A 14,512-nucleotide genomic window follows, 5' to 3' on the forward strand; every position below is an offset into this window, starting at 1 on the left:
TTAGGTGGCCTTATGTAAGGTACACATATGTAACAGAGGTTGCTGCCTCCTTCCTGGGGAGAGACCTGTAGACCTGCTCCTTAATTTGCATGCAAAATTGTTTCTGCTCTTTCTTTTTTGTATTTGTTTAATGGATAGGCAGGCCCTCCGTCCATAAATATTTCCGGAGTCCCTACTATGTGTTGGGCGCTGTTCTAGGGGACGGAGATAGAGGGGTGCACATGACTGAAAGAGAGTCTACCTCAAAGAACTTACTCTCATGTGGAAGGTGTAGAATTCATTTGGACTAGCCTTCTGTTGCCGTCAAGATCTGAAGAATCTGGAAGAAGGGGAGCTCCTCTGGGACTGGGTGATGAAAATCTCAGGCAGTTGTAAGTAAAGGCAAGGGAGGCAGACACCCCAGTAGGAGGAGGGAACCAAAGGAGGTCAAGGACAGCTGTCATTTAGAAGCATACTGAGCGTGTCTGTGTTCAGCATATGGACGTCATAAAGAGATAAAAGCCCCAGTCCGTTCCTGTAAAGATCTGCTGTCTATGGTGGGAAAGTCACAGTAATCCTGAGGATTATCTACTGGTGGGGACCATCCAGGCAACAATTTTTAAAGACTTCTACTTTGGAAATAATTAGAGATTCAAAGAATGTTGCAGAAAACGGTACAGAGAGGCTGTGTGTACTGTCCCCCAGTTTCCCCTATTGGTAATATTTACATAACTGCAGGACAATGTCACTGCCAGGAAACTGACATGAGTAAAAGGCACAGATCTTATTCAGATTTCCTTTCTTTACATATGAGTCTATGAAATCTTTTCACATGTGCAAATGTGTGTAACCACCACCTCAATCAAGATATAAAACATTTTGTCATCACAAAGAATCCCCAGTGCTTCACCATTATAGTCACACCCTCCCCAACTCCCCAACCCCTGTTTTGTAGTGAGTTTTGAAAGTCCTTTATGTTCTAGACAAGAGTCCTTTGCCACACGTATGGTTTGCAAGTATTTTCTGCTAGTCTATAGCATGTCTATAGCTAGTCTATAGCATGTCTTTTCAACCTCTTTACAGCATCTTTCACAGAAAAAAGATTTTAATTTTGATGAAGTGTAACTTAATGTTTCCATTTATGGATTGTACTTTTAGTGTCATGTTTAAGAACTCTTCACTTTTTCCTAGATCTCGAAGGTTGTTTATGTTTTCTTCTAAAGGTTGTATAGTTTTACATTTAAATCTATGATCCTTTATGAATTAATTTTGTATAAAGTGTGTGGTTTGCGTTTTGTTTTGTTTTTTTGCCTATGGATATTCAATTGTTTGCCTCATCTGTTTTTAAAAAAAACCTACCCTTCCTCCATTGAGTATCTTTTGCTCCTTTGTCAAAAATCAGTTGACTGTACATGTGTGGATTTATCTCTGGCTTTTCTATTTTGTTTCATTGACCTATGTATTTATTCCTCCATAAGACACATTATCTTGAATACTGTAGTTATACAGTAAATCTTAAAACTGAGTGATTCCTCCCACTTTATTCTTCTTTTCTAAAATTATTTTCTATTCTAATTCCTTTGCCTTTCCACATATATTTTATAATAATCTTGTCTAAATCAATAAAAATTTTGCTGGGGTTTTGATAGAAATTGTGTTAAAACCTATAAATCAACTAGGGGAGAATTGACATCTTTACTAGGTTGGGTTTCCAAACTGTTAACATGGCATGTTTTTCCATTTATTTACATCTTCCTTAGTTCCTTTCATCAGCATTTTATAATCTCTTGAAAACAAGTCCTATGCATGTTTTGTTAGAATTATGTCCATATATTTTATTTGGGAAGGGATGTAGTGTAAATGGTATAATTTTTTTAGCTTTGGCTTCCACATGGTCATTGACAATATATGGGAAATACAATTGATATTTTAATATTGACCTTGTATCCTGTCACCTAGCTAAGTTATTAGTGCTAGAAGGTTTTTTTGTTTGTTTGCTTCATTTTTGTTTGTTTTGGGCTTTTTAGAAAAGATTCTTTGGGATTTTATACATAAACATATGTTATCTGAAAATAAGGATAGTTTTATTTGTTCCTTTTAATAGGTACACCATCATGGGTGGATTATCAACTATGAGAATCATCCAGGCCAAAAAAAAAATGTATTTAATTGCAAATATTCTATTTTCCCACTCTTTTTAGATTATTTCCTCATGTCCACTGTGTGTTCAGGGAATGCACACTCACTCTCACTTCAGATCAAGCAACTATTATTAGGAAAAAAAACATCTGGAAATCATAAGATAGCACATCATAGAGCCAAAGAAGGAGGATCTGGGGACTGTTCACATCCCGCCTCCTCCCTGAGCAAAGGTCATCAAAAGATGACTCTGGGTACCATATGTTCACTTGGACGAGGGCCATCCAGGCCTCAGCTAGCCTTCCCAAAGCTCTCCCAGGAAAAAGCAACCCTTCTCCCAGGACTGGCTACAACCAAGACCTCCCTGAAGGCAGACTGGGAGCAGGGACTGACCCTGAGGTTGGAGGGGAAGTGGGCGAGGCATTGAGAAGGTTGAGGAAGGCCTTCACTCATCTCAATCCAGGTAGATTTTCAGCAGGCATGTGGGGGACATCACTGTACTTTTCTTTGAGCTGAGACACAGCTTCTACAGGTCGCATGTGACATGAGTTTAGGTGTGATTGGAGAAAAGAAAAACAAGACAATGTTTTTCTTCCCACTGGCAATGAAACTGTATAATGCAAGGAGGATTCTGTCCTTGACACCAGGAAACCACCGAGGCCAGAGCTGGATGTGTGGACCCTAGAATCATCTGTGATGTATAAGCAATGCTGCCTTAGCAAAGGGATCCTGTACAATGAAAACTACTTACCCAGATTGCTTGAGGTTTTTTAATCCCTGTGCTATTTACTTTCCTGATTAAGTGTTGGGCAATTCATGGCTAGAATATACTGAAATATTTTACTGTATGCAGTGCTTAATCCACACATTTGTTAAAGGCAGGTATGTTAAAAGAGGCTGAAACAAGGGAATGCAGTTCTCTTTGATACATGTTTGACTGTGGAGAGAATTATTTAATCTGAAGTAGTAAGATATTTTTATCCACTTTATGAAAATCAAGAGATGAAAATATACATTTTTTAAGCTAAGGCTATCTTGAAAATAATAAAGTGGAAAAAAATTTCAAAGCAAACTTAGTTAATTGGGTTAAGTTAAGTGGCTCAGATGCTCCGTCATGTCAGATTCTTTGCAACCCCATGGACTGTAGCCCGCCAGGCTCCTCTGTCCATGGAATTTCCCAGGCAAGAATACTGGAGTGGGTTGCCATTTCCTCCTCCAGGGGATCTTTCTGACCCAGGTATCAAACCCTTGTCTCTTGCGTCTCCTGCATTGGCAGGCAGATTTTTTACTGCTAATGCCACCTGGAAAGCCCAGTTAATTGGGGTAGTAACTTCTTATTGTTTCTGAGTTCTCTACCAAACACCATACAAAAGTTAATAAGTTCTTACAGCTCACGCAGTTATGAGGCCAGCAAGTCCCTAGGTCTGCTGGATGAGTCAGTGAGCTGGAGGTCTGGGAGAGCTGGGGGGTTAGTCAAATCAAGTCTAAAGGCCTAGGAATCAGGAATGCTGATGGTGTAGTTTGTGTCCAAAGGATGGTAGCCTCAAGACCCCAGAAGGACCTATGTTTCCGTTTAAGTCTGAAGGCAGGGGAAAAAAAAAATGATGTCCTATTCTGAAAGCACTCAGACAGGAAAGGATTCTCTCCTACTCAGGGGACGATCAGCCTTCTTGTTCATTCAGGGCTTCAGTTAATGTTTGGGCCCACAAGCATGGAAGAGGGAAATCTGCTTTACTTGGCTTATACGCTCACAGAAACACCCAGAAAATGTCTGACCAAATATTTGAGGACCCATGGTCCAATCAGGCTGCCATGAAATTAATCATCCTGGAAACATGGGCAAGGACCAGTGAAAGACTGCTTCAAAAGAGTGTGAAATTCTGGAGTGGACTTCTGATTACATTCTCAAAGAGGACCAGGTTTTCTTAATCCCCCTGTAAAATATTAATACTTTCTGGAGAATAATTTTAAAAAAAGAAAAGAAAAATATTTATTTATTTGGCTATACCCGTTCTTAGTTGCACCATGTAGAATCTAGTTCCCTGACCAAGGATCAAACCCCGGCCCCCTGCATTGAGAGCTCAGAATCTTAGCCACTGGACCAGCAGATAAGTCCCATGAATACACCCTTAAAATTACAATAATGAACATCATTCTCTGTGTACTTACCCTGTGCTGACTGCTTAGCAAAGTGAAAGTGAAAGTGAAGTCGCTCAGTCGACCCGTGGACTGTAGCCCACCAAGCTCCTCCGTCCATGAGATTCTCCAGGCAAGAATACTGGAATGGGTTGCCATTTCCTTCTCCAGGAAGGAAATGTCTTGCTTAGCAAACATCTCACTTAATCTTCTCACTAACCCTGCTCTCTGCTAAGCTTATTCTCAAAGAAGGGGATATGAATGGTATCAACATATGAGGAAATCAAGGTTCTAAGAACTGTGTACTCATCAGTGTTTACAGTACTTGGAACACAGTAGGTATTCAATAAATATTGTTGAATGATGCTAATTAAGTCTCTTGTTAAAGGCCATACAACTAGAAGTGGTGAAGTTAAATTTCAAAACCAGATCATTTGATCCCAAAGTCAAAGGACTTCAGAGAAACGCCATGAGCACAGGCAGGGCAGGAAATTTGTAACTTGGAGTTTAGGCAGTTGCACCTCTGACATTTCATCTGACTTCTGCATGAGGTAGGCCAGCAAGACAGAGCCTGAAAAAATTCCGATAATTCCAGCAAAGCCTGTCAGCCTCTGGTACAGCTCCTTGAAAATGACTTTGAGCAATTAAGCCACACGCATTGGCAGACATTAGCTCTGGTACTGTTTGACTCAGAAACTTAACAGCCCCATTCCTGGCATGATTCTGAGCATAATTGTCTCCTGGGTTATTAATTCATCTTTTGTTTATAGCTGGAAAGATGGGGACAATGTATGTTTCAAACCTGTCTGCGCTCTCTTGATGAGCAGTGTTCTGTTCGTGGGAGGTGAAGCTGTGGGAGGAGATCTGGTTATTAATTTCCAGAAGTTATGTTGTTCAGCCTCAGTGAGATGTTTATCAAGGGGCTAACACTCTTCCCAGTAACTTATTAGCTGTATTTGGAGGCATGTTAAGTCTTGGAGGCCACAGAGCACTGTTTGATATGCCTCAGCAGTGATTCAGGACACAGAAGGTACCGTCATCACCCCCCTGAGTTGATTCTCAGCTTTCAACCCAGGGGCAACTTTTCTCTAGGAACACTGGCCTTGAGCATTCCTTGGTGTCTCCCTGCCCTGCTCACTTCCAAGGCTATGCAGAATCTGTTTTATCATCTTCAACAAAAATGTGTAAATTAATTTTAAAGGGGAATTTTGCTACTTCATCTGAATTTGCCAGACTTGATAAGATCACAAAAAGGACAATGAGGTTCTTTCAATTATTTGACAATAGGTGGTGAGCAGTCAGAAGGGAGGAAAGTTGGGCATCATTTGAGAAAGAAGATTCATCCAGGCAGAGACCTGTGGAAATGCCCTGTTGTCCAAAACCAAAATGAGTCATACGAGAACAGATAATGGTTGTTCCTGGGAGGGACATGTTGACCTTCGACCTAAACCTGGAACTGGAGCCAGAGCCTTTGTTTTGGGCCATATCTCTTTAGGATATCATGTTTGTTGCGATGACCCACCTTCAAATCACATTTAGAATGTGGCTTTGCCTCTTCTCACCACAGATATAACTCCCTCCCTCATCTGTATGCCCATCATTTCCCTGGTGTTGCGCAGATATCCTGGCCTCCCTCCAGGCCCTCATAGCAGCCTGGGTAATCTGTTAAACCCGAGTTAAACATGCCTCTATTCTGCTCAAAAGCTTCCTGTGTCTCCTCACATCTCTAGAAGTAGAAGCCAGGGTCCTCTGCACCCTCCATGACCCAACCGTGTGATCCAGCCCCTCTCTTCCCTCGCTGACCTCCTCTCCTACCCAAAGGTAGGACCCAAAGTAAGGGCTCAGGTTTGACTCTCCAATCTTAGATTGGCGGTCTAGGCTTCACCTCAACACATCCCTCTCAGGAACAACCTCTGCTTTCCTCACACCTCCCTTGCCCTCTGGTCCCGTCATGTTTTAGGCATGGATCCATTTCCAAGAGCCTTTCTCTCCTCCTTGCTTGCTCTGCTCCAGTACATTGGTGTCACTGATCTTTCTCAAACACACCAGGCTCTCTCTGCCTCAGGGCATTTGCACTTGCTGTTTTCTCTGCCTGGAATGCTCTTCCCCCAAATAATTGTATGGCATGCCTCCTTTAGGACTTTGTTCTCCTTTATCTCCTTTAGGACTTTGTTCCCATGTTTTTCTCTTCTCTGACTATGTTATTTACAACTCCTTCTTCCTCCCATCTCTCCACCTTAGTGCTCCCTCTCCTGATTTATTTTTCACATGAGCACTTTTCATAACCTAAAACATAATTATATGTATTTCATTTATTATATCTTACCAATTCAGGGGGCAGAGATTTTTTTGTCTATTTTGTTTATTGTTGTATCCTTATATCCCTAGAGCTCAGAAGTGTACCTAGCACATCATAAACACACATTACGTATTTGTTGAGTGTGGAAATGAATACATGAAGCATTAAATGAACAACTAAACTCTGCATGGTGCTAGTGGTAAAAAACCTGCCTACCAATGCAGGAGACAAAAGAGACATGGATTTGATCCCTGGGTTGGGAAGATCCCTGGAGAAGGGCATGGTAACCCACTCCAGTATTCTTGCCTGGAGAATCCCCATGGGCAGAGGAGCCTGGCAGGCTACAGTCCCTGGGGTTGCAGAATAGGACATGACTGAAATGACTTTAGTGAAAACTCTGCCCAGACTTGAGCTATATGTGCATGGTGTAGAAGATATGCTGTCTGCTCTAAAGAAATGCATGATCCATTTGGGAAGTAGTAGGGGAACTGGTCATTCAGATGTTTTTGCTGCGAGACACAGGAACTCACTCAAAAATACTCTCAGAACTGAGATTGATTTTAAAGACAGCTGTGAACTAAAGCTGGTCCAAGAACCAGTAAGCCATGAGGAGCCAAAGGCCGCAATGGAAATCCCCTTTGCTCCTTTTCCCCATGGTTTCTCTTTCCTGTAGAGCCTCTGGCCCAACTCACAGGTCCAAGTTTGTTCTCTTCAACTGCCAGACTTCCCCCGCTCCATTCCTCACTCTGTCGTCCAGATCCCAGGAGAGTGGTTCTGTCAGATGTTCACTGTCCCTGTGTTGGGCAGAGGCCCTCACACCTCATGGGTCACTGGATATGCCCATGGGTGAGCTGCCCTTGACCGGGTACCTACTCTTAGAACAGCCTTGCTCTAATTTCCTGAGCAGATTTGGGTCAGTCAGTCATGCTCAGGACAGGAAGAATACAACACAGTTTGGAATTCTTTGAATTTTTACATGGATTATTTATAATTATAGATAAATTAAAAGCATATATAAGGAAAACTAGTCTAGAATCCTAAAAACCATTAACACCTTGGTATACCCTTTTCCTTGCATGCATGTATGCTCATTATTTTTTATATTTTTAAAAATGTATCTACTTTTTAATAAAATGATATCTACTATATCATTTTATATTTTTGTTTTTTTATCACTTATTAACCATATTTCATGAACATCAGTTCAGTTCAGTTCAGTCACTCAGTCATGTCCAACTCTTTGTGACCCCATGGACTGAAGCATGCCAGGCCTCCCTATCCATCACCAACTCCTGGAATTTATTCAAACTCATGTCCATTAAGTCGATGATGCCATCCAACCATCTCATCCTCTGTTGTCCCCTTCTTCTCCTGCCTTCAATCTTTCCCAGCATCAGGGTCTTTTCAGATGAGTCAGTTCTTCACATCAGGTGGCCAAAGTATTGGAGTTTCAACGTCAACATCAGTCCTTCCAATGAATATTCAGGATTTATTTCCTTTAGGATGGACTAGTTGGATCTTCTTGCTGTCCAAGGGACTCTCAAGAGTCTTCTCCAACACCACAGTTCAAAATCATCAGTTGTTCGGCGCTCAGCTGTCTTTATAGTCCAACTCTCACATCCATACATGACTACTGGAAAAACCATAGCTTTGACTAGACGGACATTTGTTGGCAAAGTAATGCCTCTGCTTTGCATATGCTGTCTAGGTTGGTCATAAGTTTCCTTCCAAGGAGTAAGCATCTTTGAATTTCATGGCTGCAGTCACCATCTGCAGTGATTTTGGAGCCCCCCAAAATAAAGTCTGCCACTGTTTCCACTGTTTCCCTATCTATTTGCCATGAAGTGATGGGACCAGATGCCATGATCTTAGTTTCCTGAATGCTGAGTTTTAAGCCAACGTTTTCACTCTCCTCTTTCACTTTTATCTTGAACATCATTTCATGTCATATCCAGAGATATATTGGTATTTAATTATTGAATAGTATTTCATTTTTTTGGATATATTATAATTTATTCAACCAATTCCTCATCCTTGGATATTTAAATTGTACCTAGATTTTTAAGTTATGAAATATGCTAAAGAAATAGTGGGTTTTTTAAAATACATCTATAATTACTTTCTTAGAAAAAATTCCTAGAAGCAGAATTTCTGGGTTAAAGAACATAAACATTTAAAAAATAATGAAATTAACCACTGACATTTATTGAGCATGGTATATACCAATCACTTTACATGTCACAATTACAACATGCATATGAAGTAGACACACCTATTGTACCATCCTACAGATGAGAACACGTTCGCAGAGACATGAAATTACTTCCCTAAGATCCTATGGCACGTAAGTGGCAGAACCGGGACTTAAATGCAGTAACTCCAGCATGGAGCCCTTAACCTCTAAACCATACTGCCTCCCTGGAAAAGTAGGACCTTTTTGTAGAAGGAAAGGCCCTATTAGGGTCTTCAAGGGAGGTTAGCCAGCTATAAGCAGGACTTTGCCCCAACAGGCCACATGCTACTGGTAGATTCATCCTTTAACAAATGACGTCTGGAGGGCCTCTAATGAACAACAATGTGCCCCTTAGCAACATGCAGCTAAGGTGTTTCATTTTTGACCTTTTCAAGGTAGAGTTGATTTGGTATCCAGCCGATAGACCCCTGGTTGAGAAAATATTGACTTTACTCATGAAAGGACTGGCAGTTTAGCTGGCAAGATCATTCACTCATCTTGATAACTTGTGTTTCTGGAAAATTACTAGCCTAGAGGAGCCTGGCAGGCTATAGTCCATGGGGTCACAAAGAGTCAGACATGACTGAAGTAACTGAGCACTCACGCACTCTAAAAATTGCAACACAAGGTTGATAAGTCCAACTTCAGGGTGATAGAAGGGATGCGTGGTCCATGGGGTCACAAAGAGTCAGACATGACTGAAGTAACTGAGCACTCACGCACTCTAAAAATTGCAACACAAGGTTGATAAGTCCAACTTCAGGGTGATAGAAGGGATGCGTGAGTGCATGCTAAGTCATGGGTTGCCATGCCCTCCTCTAGGAGTCTTCTTGACCCAGAGATCAAACCTGCATCTCTTACGTCTCCTGCATTGGCAGGTGGGTTCTTTACCACTAGCACCACCTGGAAAGCCCAATAGAAGAGATAAGAATGGGCAAAAGGGAGCTATAAGTGACTTTCAAAAGGCAGACTGGAGTGGGAGGCCAGGTGGCTGCTGGGCGGCTCTCTCGTGGTTGAGTCACAGGTGAGCAGGTGTGCACTTGGGGCGGGATAAGAAGTCTAGACTTCATGAAATAACAGTCCTCCAGCCGACAGCGAGAGCAGGACTAGGTGTGACCCAGAAAAGCAAACATAGCTTTTTTTCCTGGAGATAGTTTATGATGATATGAAAATGGCACCTGAAAGCTCTTGGCTTCCTTACAGGTACAGGGATCGCACTTTCCCAATGAAGAATTAGTACAAGTGGTCTGACACATAGTCGTCTAATGAGTCAGAGTTTGTAGAAGACCATGCCAGGAAATGATACAGCCCAGGTAGAGAGTGCTTGACACTGAGAATTCTACCCCTTTCATCTTTTTAACTCCATGTTGCTGGTGGTGTTTAGTCGCAAAGCTGTGTCCAACTCTTTGTGACCCCATGGACTGTAGCCCATCAGGCTCCTCTGTCCATGAGATTCCCAGGCAAGAATACTGGAGTGGGTTGCCATTTCCTTCTCCAGGGGATCTTCCCAACCCAGGGATCAAACCCGTGTCTCCTGCTTTAGCAGGCAGATTCTTTACTGCTGAGCCACCTGGGAAGCCCTTTTAACTCCATACTTTAAAGATATTTATACAGATAAAATACATACATCTTTTGGGTACATACTTTAAGATGTTTATGCAGATAAAAAATGCAAAATTATGTTACACATGCAAGCATATACTGAAAGGACATCTGCTAGGTTTGCCTTTGTTTCTTGCCCATACAGTTTCCTAAAACAGAGCTCCTCTCACCTGTGTGGAGAATGAGGAGCAGGCAGCAGCACCCCTGTAAAAAGCATCCTGCCCTGAGTGTACAGACTCGCCCATCACCTTCCATCCTTCCCTCGGCACTTTCTCAGGTATGTGGTTAGGTGTCTGCAGTGGGCACGGTTGGTTGCCTCCTCCCATGGGCCTGGTACCACCCTCCTTCCTAACTGAATCCCAGTTCTATTCAGTATCCACTCCTTAGTGAGGCCCTTGTGCTTCCAGGTGGGCTGTGACCATGCCCAGGTTGCTGAGGCTGGGTTTTGATGAAGTTAAGCTACTTCGAGTGACCCTTACTCTTCCTCTTACTAGAGACAGTGTAAGCCTGAACATGTGATACACTTCAGACCAGTAAGAACCGAGAAGATTAGCTCCTTCTTAAAAGAGAAACAGGGGTATTTCTTTTATTTGACATTTTTGTGTTTTTACTTGATACTTACAGCAGTGGCTGCCATTTTATCCCCACAAGCTAATAATATAAGGACAAAGCAGTACACTTGCGCAGAGGGTGGCAAAGCAGAAAAATGGAGAGAAACTGGGTTCTTAGTGATGTCACTAACTTGGGAGCCACCCTATCACAGGGCTTTATGTTATGTAAAACAAGAAATGTTTCTTGTTGTGTGAGTCTTTTTGACTTGAAATTTTCAGTTACTTGCAGGCAAAAACATTTTAATACAATCCCCTGATATTCTCATACCCAAAGAGCTTCTGACCAGCAGTAGGTGATGTTAGAAGCATCTGGCATCTCCTCTCCTCCTCCCTCTCTCCCAGGGAAAACATTCTAAGAGGCATCTTGGCTATGAAAACAAATTAAACAGAATTTCACCACATCCTGTTGGAGGTATTGATTGGAAGAGGTGGCATTGATTGATACATATCCCACATCAACCAAATTAGTTCTGAGAAATGTTGCCAGTGATTCTATAACTGGAATTCTCGAAACCAGGGTTCTGAGCTCAAGACTTCAAATGTTGGTGGTAAGCCTTCAAAAATTATAATTTTTGGCACACCAAATGTTTTCAGACAGCTATTTATCTCACTCTGGGGTGGTGGGTGCCAATAAATTTCACTAGTTTATTATAATAACATGTAGTGTTTCAGTTCAAGACAAGATTAGTAATAATAGATGATGTGGATAATCTGGCTCTAAAACTCATAAAAATCACAATTCCAGTTCCATTTAAGGATAGGCAATGCCATTTAGATTAAGAAATGACCTAAGCTTAACCCAAAATGGTCATAAAATTTTGAAAGTAAAGATTTCTCCCTTAATTCTCATATAAAACCTAGACATCTGATATATCACCGTTCTCTGACTATAAGATGAAGACATGTTTCCTATTTTAATGTCCAGTAAAATGACCCAGAAGCAGCTCTTCTTTCTACAGTACTCTGGAAATCTAGTATTTTGTATTCACAGTGTGTGAGGGCAATGGGAGATAGTTTTACCTCAGCAGACAGCTGGATCCATGACTATCACAGATCAGGTGATCAGGAAGTTCCCAGAATCTCTAAAATTATTCTCTCTTAGCCTCTCTTAGGATTCAAAAAGAACAAATATAATTCAATATCACAGATGTTGCTAAAAGCCAGCAGCAGGCAAGGGCCTAGGAGTTGTATACTACCAGTTGGAGAAGTTGAGTACACATACCCTCTTCAGGGCTTGAGAAGAGACTAGTTTGAGGGAAGTTGGGGCTCTGAGTTGCTATGATATGGACATTAAGTAAAGGAATGTGACTATTTTTTAATCAAGGGATCACTGCATAATCCTCATTTGCCTTTTCAGATGGGTTTTCCTTCCTTTCCACCATGCTCTATGCCCCAGGAGGCTGGAGATTTGTATCCACAGGCTTCTTGGTCCTTGGTCCTCTGGTTGGGTTTGCCAAGGAGTTCTCATAAAAGACTAGAAGGCTGACAGAGAGTGAGCATGTGTCTTTATTCCTTCCAGCTCCCTCTCGGCTCCTCTGGGCAACCCCCTGCAGTCTGTTATTCCCAGGTTCTGGTAACCCCTTCAGGCCTAGGAGCAGGAGCAACTTCCCAATGTTGCTAGGTTCTGGGCACCTCTTCATCCCTGATTGGTTTCACTGGACAAGAATTAACCCCTTCTCACCTTTGTCAAGGGCCTCTCAGATGGCATAGTGATAAAGAATCTGCCTGCCAGTACAGGAGACATGGGTTTGATCCTTGGGTCGGGAAGATCCCCTGGAGGAGGAATTGGCAACCCACTCCAGTATTCTAGCCTGGAAAAAGGAGCCATGGACAAAGGAGCCTGGTGGGCTACAGTCTATGGGGTTGCAAAGAGTCAGATACAACTGAGCACACACACACACACACACACACACATACCTTTGTCATTGGTCCCTTTGTTGATCTTTCCTCAGTTACTGTCACAATTACAGCTCCAATTACAACTGCTGTTGGTCTCCTGTTGGGCCTTGACTGATGATATTGTTCAAATGTCCAGGCTGCTCATGAAATAAGAGCACTGAACCAGCAATATATATATATATATATATTTAACTTAGAAAATTTTTCTTCTTGAAATTAAAATGTTTTTATTTAGGCAAAATATGAGGTCTCATTTCATGATGATTTTGGCTATAAGCTACTGTCATTTCTTAATCCTGATTGCCCCTCCTGTCCCTAATTCCTTCCAGGTACTTGCTGAGTTCTTATGAATTTGTGATTTCCAGACAGCTTGCCGTCCCTTCTTCCCCCTGGTGAATCTCTGAGTCCTTAATATGGAAGTCTGGCAAAGAAGAAACATCATTGGCTTAGGTTTCTGCCTATGAAATCATGAAGATAATGAATCAAATAAATGAGATCTGTCTCCTAAGAAGTTATCAACAGTTTAGTTAATTTCCACCAAGGTTTACTGAAAGCCTATAATATACAGGCTCTGGGGGGTTCAAAGACATTTAATATACACTGTCTGACTTAGAGAACTGAAGGCCTGGTGGAGATGTTCTAACCCTTCACAAAGGGGAGGGCAGGACAGTGAGTTGTTTGGAAATCGTGAATTTGTAGGCACTAGCAAATGCCACTTAGAACTCAGCGATAGGTGGGCAGTTTAGATGCAGAACACCAGTTTTTAGCCAAAGTGTTCATGCAGTGGGAACTCAGATTTTTCATACACACACCCTCAGTTTTAAAGGGGAGGGGAATAGAGTTAGGGTCCAGGAAGGAGTGAACTCATAAACACATGAATGTAGCCCATATGCACTAAATGCTAGAATGGGATTGCATGCAGTGCTATGGGAGCACCAAGGAGCACTGGGCTCTACCCGGTATTTGAGAAAACTTCTATAAGACAGTAACTGGGCTGCACTTTAGAGAGAGTTATCCAAGTGAAGAAAGATGGGCATCAAGTAACGGAGGAGAGGGAACAGTGAGGGCAGGCACAGTGTGTGAGGACAGCTAACCACAGCTGCACGCCCAAGACAGAAAGAGGCTCTGGCGACTGAGCAGGACGCAGAGGGCCAGGTGAGGCCTGAGACCCACGACTGTGTGCCACACTTTGGGTGTGCACCCAGCCCCTTCATTTATTATGCTCCTTAATCCTGCTGCTTCCCTGGGGCTTAGAACAGGCTCCAAAAGTAAGCCTGTTAGGAGGACAATAGGAGTGACTCCAGGAAGGGATGGTCTCCACAATATCCTCACCAAAGCAGGGGGTCAGGCCAAGGAGAAGGAGATCTCACTGCAAGTGGTTCCCCTTCCCTGGACCCACCTAAGTGAATGGGGTGAATGACAAATGGAGCAGCTCCCAGCTTCCTCATCCTGGAAGGTGAGTGTTTAGGAATGAGGACTTCCAGATCTCACTCCAGTGAGAGTATGGGAACTGGCACTTAATAAGCTCCCCATGTGCTGCAAATGTCCAGCCAGCTCAAAAGCACTGTTGGAGCCGCATTTCCTAAATGGTGTTCCATCATTCTGGGAACTACT

At 42.4% G+C, this 14,512-nt stretch overlaps 1 long non-coding RNA gene across 2 annotated transcripts in view; it reads left to right on the plus strand.

The window, feature by feature from the left end:
* LOC129656143 (uncharacterized) overlaps positions 1-13,330 on the plus strand; it is a 42,958-nt gene extending 29,628 nt beyond the window's left edge. The window contains exons 1-3 of one of the 2 annotated variants that reach the window (XR_008716226.1): positions 9,740-9,810; positions 10,534-10,665; positions 13,228-13,330. This is a non-coding gene — a long non-coding RNA (uncharacterized LOC129656143). Of the gene's footprint in view, positions 1-9,739; positions 9,811-10,533; positions 10,666-13,227 lie in introns of those variants that run through there. The other variant, XR_008716225.1, reaches the window with a different exon arrangement.
* The last annotated feature ends 1,182 nt before the right edge of the window (positions 13,331-14,512 follow it).

The sequence above is a fragment of the Bubalus kerabau genome, chromosome 6 (assembly GCF_029407905.1).
Source record: "Bubalus kerabau isolate K-KA32 ecotype Philippines breed swamp buffalo chromosome 6, PCC_UOA_SB_1v2, whole genome shotgun sequence".
NCBI lineage: Eukaryota > Metazoa > Chordata > Mammalia > Artiodactyla > Bovidae > Bubalus > Bubalus kerabau.